The 14,179-nt window shown below is 42.7% G+C and overlaps 8 non-coding genes across 8 annotated transcripts; all 8 read left to right on the top strand.

The window, feature by feature from the left end:
• The first annotated feature begins 1,183 nt into the window (after window positions 1–1,183).
• Window positions 1,184–1,265, top strand: trnas-gcu (transfer RNA serine (anticodon GCU)). Its single transcript has one exon. It is a non-coding gene; the product is annotated as a tRNA-Ser (tRNA).
• A 1,773-nt stretch (window positions 1,266–3,038) lies between these two features.
• trnas-gcu (transfer RNA serine (anticodon GCU)) lies at window positions 3,039–3,120 on the top strand. The gene has a single exon. It is a non-coding gene; the product is annotated as a tRNA-Ser (tRNA).
• A 1,758-nt stretch (window positions 3,121–4,878) lies between these two features.
• On the top strand, window positions 4,879–4,960 carry trnas-gcu (transfer RNA serine (anticodon GCU)). The gene has a single exon. It is a non-coding gene; the product is annotated as a tRNA-Ser (tRNA).
• Window positions 4,961–6,718: 1,758 nt separating this feature from the next.
• Window positions 6,719–6,800, top strand: trnas-gcu (transfer RNA serine (anticodon GCU)). The gene has a single exon. It is a non-coding gene; the product is annotated as a tRNA-Ser (tRNA).
• A 1,764-nt stretch (window positions 6,801–8,564) lies between these two features.
• On the top strand, window positions 8,565–8,646 carry trnas-gcu (transfer RNA serine (anticodon GCU)). Its single transcript has one exon. It is a non-coding gene; the product is annotated as a tRNA-Ser (tRNA).
• Window positions 8,647–10,397: 1,751 nt separating this feature from the next.
• On the top strand, window positions 10,398–10,479 carry trnas-gcu (transfer RNA serine (anticodon GCU)). The gene has a single exon. It is a non-coding gene; the product is annotated as a tRNA-Ser (tRNA).
• Window positions 10,480–12,234: 1,755 nt separating this feature from the next.
• Window positions 12,235–12,316, top strand: trnas-gcu (transfer RNA serine (anticodon GCU)). The gene has a single exon. It is a non-coding gene; the product is annotated as a tRNA-Ser (tRNA).
• A 1,762-nt stretch (window positions 12,317–14,078) lies between these two features.
• Window positions 14,079–14,160, top strand: trnas-gcu (transfer RNA serine (anticodon GCU)). The gene has a single exon. It is a non-coding gene; the product is annotated as a tRNA-Ser (tRNA).
• The last annotated feature ends 19 nt before the right edge of the window (window positions 14,161–14,179 follow it).

Genomic DNA, 14,179 nt, shown 5'->3' with positions numbered 1-14,179 from the left:
TTCCAAATCAACGACCATTTCTGACCAAAAGATCTATTCCTCGATCCATCAAAAGGAATAGATCTCACGATTGTGGCTTGTTGGTTTTACTCAGTGTGTTTTTCAGACTGGTTGAATGTATCAAGAAGAGTCTTGCATCCGATTAGTGAGACACAGGAATTCCGTAGTGTTTCATGCTTTCAGTTTTTAAACAAATTTGAATTTGCATATTAGTTGGTCTGCCTTTATAAGACCACCATTTAGACCTCTCACTAGAAGAGCACCTAAAAGATTTCTGAGGAATGAGGACATGAATCCCGCCACATTTTGCATGGAAAGCAAGCCCTTTATAGTTTGACCCAATTTGCCTTCCATATTTGAGTATATACTGAAGAGACTTAAACCCTAAATTTGAATTGCCCTAAATCCAACTGCATTTGTTTTGCCCTATTTGTAAATCAAAGAACCTCAAAGATCCCTACATGAAAACATATTTAGATCATAATGATTCTCCTTTTGTGAAAGGAGGAATTCATATGCTCTGCCCACAAGGCCTTTGTACCTTGTGACGCGCTCATGTGAGATTGAAATTTTACAAAGGCAACACAAGACCAAACGATGACAATAACCTCCAATGATCATGTCAAAGCTTCCTGGAGAAGGCATGAATGGATCACAAGATGCTCAACGAGCTCTTCGATTCGAACACCATCCCCTATGGTTGTAGGGCTCACGATGCAGATTGAAATTTTACAAAGGCAACACAAGACCAAACGACGACAATAACCTCCAATGATCATGTCAAAGCTTCCTGGAGAAGGCATGAATGGATCACAAGATGCTCAACGAGCTCTTCGATTCGAACACCATCCCCTATGGTTGTAGGGCTCACGATGCAGATATCGCAAAACCCTAAGCCAACTTCAGCTGTACCACCGCAGCTGTTGATGATTTCCTCCACTGAAATGTGAAGCTAAGGAAGGATTCCTGGAGAATGCAGGTATAGATCCCGCTACCTCTCACATGCAAAGCGAGCGCTCTACCACTTGAGCAAATTCCCCTTTTTTTCCTTTTGTGAAGGAAGGGAGAATTGATTTCCTCCTTTCACAGCCCTGCGTTACTAATGAGGCTGCAATGTGAGACTGAAATTTTAGCAGCTGTTGTTGAGGACGCGAATTTTTAGCATCAAAACAACAGATGAGGGGACGAGGTGGCCGAGTGGTTAAGGCGATGGACTGCTAATCCATTGTGCTTTGCACGCATGGGTTCAAATCCCATTCTCGTCAGCTTTCCATCTAAAGCAGTGTTGTCAACACTTGTTTCTGATTCCACTTTATGCAAATGCATTTTTCAAACAATGCTTATGTGGCAATATTTTTATTTTAGCTTACATTAGGTTCATTAGGGGGATTGAATGTGTCATGAACAATTTGTTTTCTGACTTCAGGGTAATCATGCTCTGAAAGATTACTTTTGCTTTCAGTTTACACCCACCTTTGACTTGTATATTAGCTGCAATCAGCTGTAAATGACTTTCTCCACAGAGCACAAGCAAGTTAAAGCTTCCTGGAGAATGCGGGCATCCCGCTATGTCTCGCATGTTAAGCAGGCGCTCTACCACTTGCGCTAATTCCCCTTTCATTGTTGAGTAGAGACTGCAGATATCATGGAACCCTAGCACCCCCCCAGCACCACCCCACCCCACCCCACCCCACCCCCCTGTGCTCGTCCTAGGGTCATTTGCATTGATTTATGCTTTTTGAAGGTAATTGACGCTAATCCATTTCCATGCAAGTGGGTCAACTCCGGTCCTGATGGGCACTTATTTGCAAATCAGATGATGTGTTCAGGAGCTATGTCAGTCTTTACTTAGTGCTTCCAAATCAACGACCATTTCTGACCAAAAGATCTATTCCTCGATCCATCAAAAGGAATAGATCTCACGATTGTGGCTTGTTGGTTTTACTCAGTGTGTTTTTCAGACTGGTTGAATGTATCAAGAAGAGTCTTGCATCCGATTAGTGAGACACAGGAATTCCGTAGTGTTTCATGCTTTCAGTTTTTAAACAAATTTGAATTTGCATATTAGTTGGTCTGCCTTTATAAGACCACCATTTAGACCTCTCACTAGAAGAGCACCTAAAAGATTTCTGAGGAATGAGGACATGAATCCCGCCACATTTTGCATGGAAAGCAAGCCCTTTATAGTTTGACCCAATTTGCCTTCCATATTTGAGTATATACTGAAGAGACTTAAACCCTAAATTTGAATTGCCCTAAATCCAACTGCATTTGTTTTGCCCTATTTGTAAATCAAAGAACCTCAAAGATCCCTACATGAAAACATATTTAGATCATAATGATTCTCCTTTTGTGAAAGGAGGAATTCATATGCTCTGCCCACAAGGCCTTTGTACCTTGTGACGCGCTCATGTGAGATTGAAATTTTACAAAGGCAACACAAGACCAAACGATGACAATAACCTCCAATGATCATGTCAAAGCTTCCTGGAGAAGGCATGAATGGATCACAAGATGCTCAACGAGCTCTTCGATTCGAACACCATCCCCTATGGTTGTAGGGCTCACGATGCAGATTGAAATTTTACAAAGGCAACACAAGACCAAACGACGACAATAACCTCCAATGATCATGTCAAAGCTTCCTGGAGAAGGCATGAATGGATCACAAGATGCTCAACGAGCTCTTCGATTCGAACACCATCCCCTATGGTTGTAGGGCTCACGATGCAGATATCGCAAAACCCTAAGCCAACTTCAGCTGTACCACCGCAGCTGTTGATGATTTCCTCCACTGAAATGTGAAGCTAAGGAAGGATTCCTGGAGAATGCAGGTATAGATCCCGCTACCTCTCACATGCAAAGCGAGCGCTCTACCACTTGAGCAAATTCCCCTTTTTTTCCTTTTGTGAAGGAAGGGAGAATTGATTTCCTCCTTTCACAGCCCTGCGTTACTAATGAGGCTGCAATGTGAGACTGAAATTTTAGCAGCTGTTGTTGAGGACGCGAATTTTTAGCATCAAAACAACAGATGAGGGGACGAGGTGGCCGAGTGGTTAAGGCGATGGACTGCTAATCCATTGTGCTTTGCACGCATGGGTTCAAATCCCATTCTCGTCGGCTTTCCATCTAAAGCAGTGTTGTCAACACTTGTTTCTGATTCCACTTTATGCAAATGCATTTTTCAAACAATGCTTATGTGGCAATATTTTTATTTTAGCTTACATTAGGTTCATTAGGGGGATTGAATGTGTCATGAACAATTTGTTTTCTGACTTCAGGGTAATCATGCTCTGAAAGATTACTTTTGCTTTCAGTTTACACCCACCTTTGACTTGTATATTAGCTGCAATCAGCTGTAAATGACTTTCTCCACAGAGCACAAGCAAGTTAAAGCTTCCTGGAGAATGCGGGCATCCCGCTATGTCTCGCATGTTAAGCAGGCGCTCTACCCCTTGCGCTAATTCCCCTTTCATTGTTGAGTAGAGACTGCAGATATCATGGAACCCTAGCACCCCCCCAGCACCACCCCACCCCCCTGTGCTCGTCCTAGGGTCATTTGCATTGATTTATGCTTTTTGAAGGTAATTGACGCTAATCCATTTCCATGCAAGTGGGTCAATTCCGGTCCTGATGGGCACTTATTTGCAAATCAGATGATGTGTTCAGGAGCTATGTCAGTCTTTACTTAGTGCTTCCAAATCAACGACCATTTCTGACCAAAAGATCTATTCCTCGATCCATCAAAAGGAATAGATCTCACGATTGTGGCTTGTTGGTTTTACTCAGTGTGTTTTTCAGACTGGTTGAATGTATCAAGAAGAGTCTTGCATCCGATTAGTGAGACACAGGAATTCCGTAGTGTTTCATGCTTTCAGTTTTTAAACAAATTTGAATTTGCATATTAGTTGGTCTGCCTTTATAAGACCACCATTTAGACCTCTCACTAGAAGAGCACCTAAAAGATTTCTGAGGAATGAGGACATGAATCCCGCCACATTTTGCATGGAAAGCAAGCCCTTTATAGTTTGACCCAATTTGCCTTCCATATTTGAGTATATACTGAAGAGACTTAAACCCTAAATTTGAATTGCCCTAAATCCAACTGCATTTGTTTTGCCCTATTTGTAAATCAAAGAACCTCAAAGATCCCTACATGAAAACATATTTAGATCATAATGATTCTCCTTTTGTGAAAGGAGGAATTCATATGCTCTGCCCACAAGGCCTTTGTACCTTGTGACGCGCTCATGTGAGATTGAAATTTTACAAAGGCAACACAAGACCAAACGATGACAATAACCTCCAATGATCATGTCAAAGCTTCCTGGAGAAGGCATGAATGGATCACAAGATGCTCAACGAGCTCTTCGATTCGAACACCATCCCCTATGGTTGTAGGGCTCACGATGCAGATTGAAATTTTACAAAGGCAACACAAGACCAAACGACGACAATAACCTCCAATGATCATGTCAAAGCTTCCTGGAGAAGGCATGAATGGATCACAAGATGCTCAACGAGCTCTTCGATTCGAACACCATCCCCTATGGTTGTAGGGCTCACGATGCAGATATCGCAAAACCCTAAGCCAACTTCAGCTGTACCACCGCAGCTGTTGATGATTTCCTCCACTGAAATGTGAAGCTAAAGAAGGATTCCTGGAGAATGCAGGTATAGATCCCGCTACCTCTCACATGCAAAGCGAGCGCTCTACCACTTGAGCAAATTCCCCTTTTTTTCCTTTTGTGAAGGAAGGGAGAATTGATTTCCTCCTTTCACAGCCCTGCGTTACTAATGAGGCTGCAATGTGAGACTGAAATTTTAGCAGCTGTTGTTGAGGACGCGAATTTTTAGCATCAAAACAACAGATGAGGGGACGAGGTGGCCGAGTGGTTAAGGCGATGGACTGCTAATCCATTGTGCTTTGCACGCATGGGTTCAAATCCCATTCTCGTCGGCTTTCCATCTAAAGCAGTGTTGTCAACACTTGTTTCTGATTCCACTTTGTGCAAATGCATTTTTCAAACAATGCTTATGTGGCAATATTTTTATTTTAGCTTACATTAGGTTCATTAGGGGGATTGAATGTGTCATGAACAATTTGTTTTCTGACTTCAGGGTAATCATGCTCTGAAAGATTACTTTTGCTTTCAGTTTACACCCACCTTTGACTTGTATATTAGCTGCAATCAGCTGTAAATGACTTTCTCCACAGAGCACAAGCAAGTTAAAGCTTCCTGGAGAATGCGGGCATCCCGCTATGTCTCGCATGTTAAGCAGGCGCTCTACCACTTGCGCTAATTCCCCTTTCATTGTTGAGTAGAGACTGCAGATATCATGGAACCCTAGCACCCCCCCAGCACCACCCCACCCCCCTGTGCTCGTCCTAGGGTCATTTGCATTGATTTATGCTTTTTGAAGGTAATTGACGCTAATCCATTTCCATGCAAGTGGGTCAACTCCGGTCCTGATGGGCACTTATTTGCAAATCAGATGATGTGTTCAGGAGCTATGTCAGTCTTTACTTAGTGCTTCCAAATCAACGACCATTTCTGACCAAAAGATCTATTCCTCGATCCATCAAAAGGAATAGATCTCACGATTGTGGCTTGTTGGTTTTACTCAGTGTGTTTTTCAGACTGGTTGAATGTATCAAGAAGAGTCTTGCATCCGATTAGTGAGACACAGGAATTCCGTAGTGTTTCATGCTTTCAGTTTTTAAACAAATTTGAATTTGCATATTAGTTGGTCTGCCTTTATAAGACCACCATTTAGACCTCTCACTAGAAGAGCACCTAAAAGATTTCTGAGGAATGAGGACATGAATCCCGCCACATTTTGCATGGAAAGCAAGCCCTTTATAGTTTGACCCAATTTGCCTTCCATATTTGAGTATATACTGAAGAGACTTAAACCCTAAATTTGAATTGCCCTAAATCCAACTGCATTTGTTTTGCCCTATTTGTAAATCAAAGAACCTCAAAGATCCCTACATGAAAACATATTTAGATCATAATGATTCTCCTTTTGTGAAAGGAGGAATTCATATGCTCTGCCCACAAGGCCTTTGTACCTTGTGACGCGCTCATGTGAGATTGAAATTTTACAAAGGCAACACAAGACCAAACGATGACAATAACCTCCAATGATCATGTCAAAGCTTCCTGGAGAAGGCATGAATGGATCACAAGATGCTCAACGAGCTCTTCGATTCGAACACCATCCCCTATGGTTGTAGGGCTCACGATGCAGATTGAAATTTTACAAAGGCAACACAAGACCAAACGACGACAATAACCTCCAATGATCATGTCAAAGCTTCCTGGAGAAGGCATGAATGGATCACAAGATGCTCAACGAGCTCTTCGATTCGAACACCATCCCCTATGGTTGTAGGGCTCACGATGCAGATATCGCAAAACCCTAAGCCAACTTCAGCTGTACCACCGCAGCTGTTGATGATTTCCTCCACTGAAATGTGAAGCTAAGGAAGGATTCCTGGAGAATGCAGGTATAGATCCCGCTACCTCTCACATGCAAAGCGAGCGCTCTACCACTTGAGCAAATTCCCCTTTTTTTCCTTTTGTGAAGGAAGGGAGAATTGATTTCCTCCTTTCACAGCCCTGCGTTACTAATGAGGCTGCAATGTGAGACTGAAATTTTAGCAGCTGTTGTTGAGGACGCGAATTTTTAGCATCAAAACAACAGATGAGGGGACGAGGTGGCCGAGTGGTTAAGGCGATGGACTGCTAATCCATTGTGCTTTGCACGCATGGGTTCAAATCCCATTCTCGTCGGCTTTCCATCTAAAGCAGTGTTGTCAACACTTGTTTCTGATTCCACTTTGTGCAAATGCATTTTTCAAACAATGCTTATGTGGCAATATTTTTATTTTAGCTTACATTAGGTTCATTAGGGGGATTGAATGTGTCATGAACAATTTGTTTTCTGACTTCAGGGTAATCATGCTCTGAAAGATTACTTTTGCTTTCAGTTTACACCCACCTTTGACTTGTATATTAGCTGCAATCAGCTGTAAATGACTTTCTCCACAGAGCACAAGCAAGTTAAAGCTTCCTGGAGAATGCGGGCATCCCGCTATGTCTCGCATGTTAAGCAGGCGCTCTACCACTTGCGCTAATTCCCCTTTCATTGTTGAGTAGAGACTGCAGATATCATGGAACCCTAGCACCCCCCCCAGCACCACCCCACCCCACCCCCCCGTGCTCGTCCTAGGGTCATTTGCATTGATTTATGCTTTTTGAAGGTAATTGACGCTAATCCATTTCCATGCAAGTGGGTCAACTCCGGTCCTGATGGGCACTTATTTGCAAATCAGATGATGTGTTCAGGAGCTATGTCAGTCTTTACTTAGTGCTTCCAAATCAACGACCATTTCTGACCAAAAGATCTATTCCTCGATCCATCAAAAGGAATAGATCTCACGATTGTGGCTTGTTGGTTTTACTCAGTGTGTTTTTCAGACTGGTTGAATGTATCAAGAAGAGTCTTGCATCCGATTAGTGAGACACAGGAATTCCGTAGTGTTTCATGCTTTCAGTTTTTAAACAAATTTGAATTTGCATATTAGTTGGTCTGCCTTTATAAGACCACCATTTAGACCTCTCACTAGAAGAGCACCTAAAAGATTTCTGAGGAATGAGGACATGAATCCCGCCACATTTTGCATGGAAAGCAAGCCCTTTATAGTTTGACCCAATTTGCCTTCCATATTTGAGTATATACTGAAGAGACTTAAACCCTAAATTTGAATTGCCCTAAATCCAACTGCATTTGTTTTGCCCTATTTGTAAATCAAAGAACCTCAAAGATCCCTACATGAAAACATATTTAGATCATAATGATTCTCCTTTTGTGAAAGGAGGAATTCATATGCTCTGCCCACAAGGCCTTTGTACCTTGTGACGCGCTCATGTGAGATTGAAATTTTACAAAGGCAACACAAGACCAAACGATGACAATAACCTCCAATGATCATGTCAAAGCTTCCTGGAGAAGGCATGAATGGATCACAAGATGCTCAACGAGCTCTTCGATTCGAACACCATCCCCTATGGTTGTAGGGCTCACGATGCAGATTGAAATTTTACAAAGGCAACACAAGACCAAACGACGACAATAACCTCCAATGATCATGTCAAAGCTTCCTGGAGAAGGCATGAATGGATCACAAGATGCTCAACGAGCTCTTCGATTCGAACACCATCCCCTATGGTTGTAGGGCTCACGATGCAGATATCGCAAAACCCTAAGCCAACTTCAGCTGTACCACCGCAGCTGTTGATGATTTCCTCCACTGAAATGTGAAGCTAAGGAAGGATTCCTGGAGAATGCAGGTATAGATCCCGCTACCTCTCACATGCAAAGCGAGCGCTCTACCACTTGAGCAAATTCCCCTTTTTTTCCTTTTGTGAAGGAAGGGAGAATTGATTTCCTCCTTTCACAGCCCTGCGTTACTAATGAGGCTGCAATGTGAGACTGAAATTTTAGCAGCTGTTGTTGAGGACGCGAATTTTTAGCATCAAAACAACAGATGAGGGGACGAGGTGGCCGAGTGGTTAAGGCGATGGACTGCTAATCCATTGTGCTTTGCACGCATGGGTTCAAATCCCATTCTCGTCGGCTTTCCATCTAAATTAGTGTTGTCAACACTTGTTTCTGATTCCACTTTGTGCAAATGCATTTTTCAAACAATGCTTATGTGGCAATATTTTTATTTTAGCTTACATTAGGTTCATTAGGGGGATTGAATGTGTCATGAACAATTTGTTTTCTGACTTCAGGGTAATCATGCTCTGAAAGATTACTTTTGCTTTCAGTTTACACCCACCTTTGACTTGTATATTAGCTGCAATCAGCTGTAAATGACTTTCTCCACAGAGCACAAGCAAGTTAAAGCTTCCTGGAGAATGCGGGCATCCCGCTATGTCTCGCATGTTAAGCAGGCGCTCTACCACTTGCGCTAATTCCCCTTTCATTGTTGAGTAGAGACTGCAGATATCATGGAACCCTAGCACCCCCCCAGCACCACCCCACCCCACCCCACCCCACCCCACCCCCCTGTGCTCGTCCTAGGGTCATTTGCATTGATTTATGCTTTTTGAAGGTAATTGACGCTAATCCATTTCCATGCAAGTGGGTCAACTCCGGTCCTGATGGGCACTTATTTGCAAATCAGATGATGTGTTCAGGAGCTATGTCAGTCTTTACTTAGTGCTTCCAAATCAACGACCATTTCTGACCAAAAGATCTATTCCTCGATCCATCAAAAGGAATAGATCTCACGATTGTGGCTTGTTGGTTTTACTCAGTGTGTTTTTCAGACTGGTTGAATGTATCAAGAAGAGTCTTGCATCCGATTAGTGAGACACAGGAATTCCGTAGTGTTTCATGCTTTCAGTTTTTAAACAAATTTGAATTTGCATATTAGTTGGTCTGCCTTTATAAGACCACCATTTAGACCTCTCACTAGAAGAGCACCTAAAAGATTTCTGAGGAATGAGGACATGAATCCCGCCACATTTTGCATGGAAAGCAAGCCCTTTATAGTTTGACCCAATTTGCCTTCCATATTTGAGTATATACTGAAGAGACTTAAACCCTAAATTTGAATTGCCCTAAATCCAACTGCATTTGTTTTGCCCTATTTGTAAATCAAAGAACCTCAAAGATCCCTACATGAAAACATATTTAGATCATAATGATTCTCCTTTTGTGAAAGGAGGAATTCATATGCTCTGCCCACAAGGCCTTTGTACCTTGTGACGCGCTCATGTGAGATTGAAATTTTACAAAGGCAACACAAGACCAAACGATGACAATAACCTCCAATGATCATGTCAAAGCTTCCTGGAGAAGGCATGAATGGATCACAAGATGCTCAACGAGCTCTTCGATTCGAACACCATCCCCTATGGTTGTAGGGCTCACGATGCAGATTGAAATTTTACAAAGGCAACACAAGACCAAACGATGACAATAACCTCCAATGATCATGTCAAAGCTTCCTGGAGAAGGCATGAATGGATCACAACATGCTCAACGAGCTCTTCGATTCGAACACCATCCCCTATGGTTGTAGGGCTCACGATGCAGATATCGCAAAACCCTAAGCCAACTTCAGCTGTACCACCGCAGCTGTTGATGATTTCCTCCACTGAAATGTGAAGCTAAGGAAGGATTCCTGGAGAATGCAGGTATAGATCCCGCTACCACTTGAGCAAATTCCCCTTTTTTTCCTTTTGTGAAGGAAGGGAGAATTGATTTCCTCCTTTCACAGCCCTGCGTTACTAATGAGGCTGCAATGTGAGACTGAAATTTTAGCAGCTGTTGTTGAGGACGCGAATTTTTAGCATCAAAACAACAGATGAGGGGACGAGGTGGCCGAGTGGTTAAGGCGATGGACTGCTAATCCATTGTGCTTTGCACGCATGGGTTCAAATCCCATTCTCGTCGGCTTTCCATCTAAAGCAGTGTTGTCAACACTTGTTTCTGATTCCACTTTGTGCAAATGCATTTTTCAAACAATGCTTATGTGGCAATATTTTTATTTTAGCTTACATTAGGGGGATTGAATGTGTCATGAACAATTTGTTTTCTGACTTCAGGGTAATCGTGCTCTGAAAGATTACTTTTGCTTTCAGTTTACACCCACCTTTGACTTGTATATTAGCTGCAATCAGCTGTAAATGACTTTCTCCACAGAGCACAAGCAAGTTAAAGCTTCCTGGAGAATGCGGGCATCCCGCTATGTCTCGCATGTTAAGCAGGCGCTCTACCACTTGCGCTAATTCCCCTTTCATTGTTGAGTAGAGACTGCAGATATCATGGAACCCTAGCACCCCCCCCAGCACCACCCCACCCCACCCCCCCGTGCTCGTCCTAGGGTCATTTGCATTGATTTATGCTTTTTGAAGGTAATTGACGCTAATCCATTTCCATGCAAGTGGGTCAACTCCGGTCCTGATGGGCACTTATTTGCAAATCAGATGATGTGTTCAGGAGCTATGTCAGTCTTTACTTAGTGCTTCCAAATCAACGACCATTTCTGACCAAAAGATCTATTCCTCGATCCATCAAAAGGAATAGATCTCACGATTGTGGCTTGTTGGTTTTACTCAGTGTGTTTTTCAGACTGGTTGAATGTATCAAGAAGAGTCTTGCATCCGATTAGTGAGACACAGGAATTCCGTAGTGTTTCATGCTTTCAGTTTTTAAACAAATTTGAATTTGCATATTAGTTGGTCTGCCTTTATAAGACCACCATTTAGACCTCTCACTAGAAGAGCACCTAAAAGATTTCTGAGGAATGAGGACATGAATCCCGCCACATTTTGCATGGAAAGCAAGCCCTTTATAGTTTGACCCAATTTGCCTTCCATATTTGAGTATATACTGAAGAGACTTAAACCCTAAATTTGAATTGCCCTAAATCCAACTGCATTTGTTTTGCCCTATTTGTAAATCAAAGAACCTCAAAGATCCCTACATGAAAACATATTTAGATCATAATGATTCTCCTTTTGTGAAAGGAGGAATTCATATGCTCTGCCCACAAGGCCTTTGTACCTTGTGACGCGCTCATGTGAGATTGAAATTTTACAAAGGCAACACAAGACCAAACGATGACAATAACCTCCAATGATCATGTCAAAGCTTCCTGGAGAAGGCATGAATGGATCACAAGATGCTCAACGAGCTCTTCGATTCGAACACCATCCCCTATGGTTGTAGGGCTCACGATGCAGATTGAAATTTTACAAAGGCAACACAAGACCAAACGACGACAATAACCTCCAATGATCATGTCAAAGCTTCCTGGAGAAGGCATGAATGGATCACAAGATGCTCAACGAGCTCTTCGATTCGAACACCATCCCCTATGGTTGTAGGGCTCACGATGCAGATATCGCAAAACCCTAAGCCAACTTCAGCTGTACCACCGCAGCTGTTGATGATTTCCTCCACTGAAATGTGAAGCTAAGGAAGGATTCCTGGAGAATGCAGGTATAGATCCCGCTACCTCTCACATGCAAAGCGAGCGCTCTACCACTTGAGCAATTTCCCCTTTTTTTCCTTTTGTGAAGGAAGGGAGAATTGATTTCCTCCTTTCACAGCCCTGCGTTACTAATGAGGCTGCAATGTGAGACTGAAATTTTAGCAGCTGTTGTTGAGGACGCGAATTTTTAGCATCAAAACAGCAGATGAGGGGACGAGGTGGCCGAGTGGTTAAGGCGATGGACTGCTAATCCATTGTGCTTTGCACGCATGGGTTCAAATCCCATTCTCGTCGGCTTTCCATCTAAAGCAGTGTTGTCAACACTTGTTTCTGATTCCACTTTGTGCAAATGCATTTTTCAAACAATGCTTATGTGGCAATATTTTTATTTTAGCTTACATTAGGTTCATTAGGGGGATTGAATGTGTCATGAACAATTTGTTTTCTGACTTCAGGGTAATCATGCTCTGAAAGATTACTTTTGCTTTCAGTTTACACCCACCTTTGACTTGTATATTAGCTGCAATCAGCTGTAAATGACTTTCTCCACAGAGCACAAGCAAGTTAAAGCTTCCTGGAGAATGCGGGCATCCCGCTATGTCTCGCATGTTAAGCAGGCGCTCTACCACTTGCGCTAATTCCCCTTTCATTGTTGAGTAGAGACTGCAGATATCATGGAACCCTAGCACCCCCCCAGCACCACCCCACCCCATCCCCCGTGCTCGTCCTAGGGTCATTTGCATTGATTTATGCTTTTTGAAGGTAATTGACGCTAATCCATTTCCATGCAAGTGGGTCAACTCCGGTCCTGATGGGCACTTATTTGCAAATCAGATGATGTGTTCAGGAGCTATGTCAGTCTTTTCTTAGTGCTTCCAAATCAACGACCATTTCTGACCAAAAGATCTATTCCTCGATCCATCAAAAGGAATAGATCTCACGATTGTGGCTTGTTGGTTTTACTCAGTGTGTTTTTCAGACTGGTTGAATGTATCAAGAAGAGTCTTGCATCCGATTAGTGAGACACAGGAATTCCGTAGTGTTTCATGCTTTCAGTTTTTAAACAAATTTGAATTTTCATATTAGTTGGTCTGCCTTTATAAGACCACCATTTAGACCTCTCACTAGAAGAGCACCTAAAAGATTTCTGAGGAATGAGGACATGAATCCCGCCACATTTTGCATGGAAAGCAAGCCCTTTATAGTTTGACCCAATTTGCCTTCCATATTTGAGTATATACTGAAGAGACTTAAACCCTAAATTTGAATTGCCCTAAATCCAACTGCATTTGTTTTGCCCTATTTGTAAATCAAAGAACCTCAAAGATCCCTACATGAAAACATATTTAGATCATAATGATTCTCCTTTTGTGAAAGGAGGAATTCATATGCTCTGCCCACAAGGCCTTTGTACCTTGTGACGCGCTCATGTGAGATTGAAATTTTACAAAGGCAACACAAGACCAAACGATGACAATAACCTCCAATGATCATGTCAAAGCTTCCTGGAGAAGGCATGAATGGATCACAAGATGCTCAACGAGCTCTTCGATTCGAACACCATCCCCTATGGTTGTAGGGCTCACGATGCAGATTGAAATTTTACAAAGGCAACACAAGACCAAACGACGACAATAACCTCCAATGATCATGTCAAAGCTTCCTGGAGAAGGCATGAATGGATCACAAGATGCTCAACGAGCTCTTCGATTCGAACACCATCCCCTATGGTTGTAGGGCTCACGATGCAGATATCGCAAAACCCTAAGCCAACTTCAGCTGTACCACCGCAGCTGTTGATGATTTCCTCCACTGAAATGTGAAGCTAAGGAAGGATTCCTGGAGAATGCAGGTATAGATCCCGCTACCTCTCACATGCAAAGCGAGCGCTCTACCACTAGAGCAATTTCCCCTTTTTTTCCTTTTGTGAAGGAAGGGAGAATTGATTTCCTCCTTTCACAGCCCTGCGTTACTAATGAGGCTGCAATGTGAGACTGAAATTTTAGCAGCTGTTGTTGAGGACGCGAATTTTTAGCATCAAAACAACAGATGAGGGGACGAGGTGGCCGAGTGGTTAAGGCGATGGACTGCTAATCCATTGTGCTTTGCACGCATGGGTTCAAATCCCATTCTCGTCGGCTTTCCATCTAAAGCAGT

The sequence above is a fragment of the Leuresthes tenuis genome, unplaced genomic scaffold (assembly GCF_036924035.1).
Source record: "Leuresthes tenuis unplaced genomic scaffold, fLeuTen1.0.hap1 SCAF_5, whole genome shotgun sequence".
Lineage (NCBI taxonomy): Eukaryota > Metazoa > Chordata > Actinopteri > Atheriniformes > Atherinopsidae > Leuresthes > Leuresthes tenuis.
The sequence above is the reverse complement of the archived record's forward strand: the minus strand, read 5'-3'. Positions and strand labels throughout refer to the sequence as shown.